This window comes from Lipotes vexillifer, unplaced genomic scaffold, assembly GCF_000442215.2.
Source record: "Lipotes vexillifer unplaced genomic scaffold, Lipotes_vexillifer_v1.1 scaffold652, whole genome shotgun sequence".
Taxonomy (NCBI): Eukaryota; Metazoa; Chordata; class Mammalia; order Artiodactyla; family Lipotidae; genus Lipotes; species Lipotes vexillifer.
The window spans coordinates 1,047,607-1,050,200 of record NW_006779703.1 but is presented as its reverse complement, the minus strand read 5'-3'; positions in this window follow the sequence as shown (position 1 = coordinate 1,050,200).

Genomic DNA, 2,594 nt, shown 5'->3' with positions numbered 1-2,594 from the left:
AAGGAGAGTTAGTGCCCAAAGGGTACAGAGGTTCAGTTCTGCAAGATGAAAAAGTTCTAGAGATCAGTTACACAACAAGGTACATGTAGACAGCACTACTGTACTATACACTTAAACATGATTAAATTTGCTCACTTGTCCTACTCTGGGGATCTTCCAGGCCTTTCTATCCAGTCATACCTTTCTTCCCCATACCCTGCTAGACCTATTCCTGAGCTTGTCCTTTGAAAAAAAAAAAAAAAAAAAAAAAGCACATGCAATATTTGTGGTCTTTGTAAGTTTTCTTAATTGAGGATATACAGTTTAGAATCATGTAAATTCTATGTCATGTGTGTTTTACTACAATCTTTCAAAGGATAGGAAAAGTTACCTGAGATTTTTTAAAGTGTGGGTTACTCCATACACCTAAAATGTAGCCATCAGTTTAACAGGAATGGTATAAATGTGGCATCTTTTTTTTGAGGCATGAGTCTTTAAGAGTTAGAACAGGAAAACAATACAACTGCACATATCTTCTTAAAGCATATGTATGTGCCCCTATAATTAAATAACACAACATTTGTCCTTTGCTCCTAAATAATATTTGGAAAGGAAGAAGAAAGGAAGTATTTGGCAGCAAAATATTAAGGTTTGGGGAAAAGGACTTCAGTCCCAGGAAAGTGAAAAGAATCTGATATGAACACTGAGATGTGGTACAAAAGTTATTTCTACCCCAACCAGTGTCATTAGAGCTACAAAATCAGGTCCGCCTAAGGCCTAGGCTTTTGTACCTGCTTGACCTTCCTACCTTGACCTTCCTCTCGCCATAGGCCTTCCATGGGCCTGGTGATTCTATTTGTGGTTGTCCGTTGTATATATAATTCAGGAATCCCATTTTCCCCTCATTGCTAAGGAAGACAATGTTAAGGGTGGTCTAAGGTTCTCAACCTTGCCATCTAGAGCAACAGAAATAATGACAGCAAAGGAAAATCTGTCTGGTTAATTAGCGACCTGGCCTTGGCAGGGGACTAGTGTCTAGATGGACTTCTTAGCAAGATGCACAGAGGGCCAAGGAGAGCAAAAGGCAGCCCCTTATCGAAGCTGTCACCCAAGGACGTGGATGAAGTGGGCTCAGTCCCATGATTTTTCCTGCCAGAGATCAGGCCCAGAGGGAGGAGCTGGGGTCCAGATCCTGTGGCCCAGCTGTGAAAACAGCAAGACAACAGAGTGTGGGCCCCAGGCCAGCCCAGTCAGCCAAATTGGTGAGATAGAAAAAGACAAAACCATAAACAAGAGAATGGATTCCAAGACCCACTGTTGCTTCGGATTTTCCAGGGAGGTCAAACCAAAAGTATCACCTGTGATAAAACAAATTTACCCTTTGATTCAAATTCTGAGAGCTTGAAGATACAACCCCAGCACCTAATACAAAACCACCTGTCAATACAACTTTCTCTTGTAAATGTATCAACAGTGAGAAGGAAAGGTTTTTCTGATGATCAGAAGGTCAGTCATCAAGAGAACGTATTTCTTTCTACAGTGAAGTGACAGCCAGTGGTGATAATGGTGGCATTCCAAAAACACAGCCCAATCTTCTTGCCTTGAAATGGTCAACACGTGCTAGGCATGGATCTGCACGATGTAGGAGGGCAGTCCTCAGCTCGCAGCGCTTTGGTTCCACAGCGTCCCCAAGTCCTGGCCAGTGCTCAGGGGAGTCCCCTCAGGCAGTGTAGAAACCCACGTTTGGCTGGTTGGTCTGTTTTCTTCACTGAGGATGAATGCCCAAGCCACCACCCCAGTGTTGCCCCATTGCTCTCTAGAAATCCTGCAAGACCATGCTCTACTCTAGGAATCTTCTAGGTCTTTCCATCCGGTCATACCTTTCTTCCCCACACTCTGCTAGACCTATTCCTGAGTTTGCCTTTTGAAGAAAAAAGAAAAGCACATGCAGTATTTGTGGTCTTTGTAAGTTTTCTTAATTGAGGATATACACTTTAGAGTAATGTAAAAGTACATCATACATATGCTATTCTTGATTCTTTCCATTAAAATTGAACATCAGGTTTCTTTACCAGCAATAAGCATCCTACTAGAAAACTATTTTGTGGAAAAATTGTCCACCCACATTATTTAAATTTACTGGATTCTTTCCAGAAATATATACTGTCCTTTCCAAGACAGCCTGTAATATTCTAATTGGTCCAGAACTTTTTTTTAAATGTGGGATCCACAGATTTTTTTTTTTTTAATATGGGATCCACAGATTTCAAAGGATCTGTCAACCTCCCCCAAAAGTGTACAACATTGTTTCTGTGTATGTGGGAGTCTCTGGGGATAGCATCCAAGTTCACATGTGATTCTAACCGCCTCTATTCTACCTCCCCACTAAAGTTCAAGCACCACTCCTTTGAGAAAAAGATTTGATGCAACTCTTCCAGGAGGTCCAGTTCAATTGTTTTAAATATTTGATCAGTGCACAAGAGGCAGGATTTAAAGTAGTATTTTTGTTTTGGAATGAGGCCAAATAGTATAGGACCTCACTGCAAAGCATTGGGCAATATAATCCATGTGGAAAAAATAGGACATGACCACTGCTGAGTGTGGGATGGGACGAG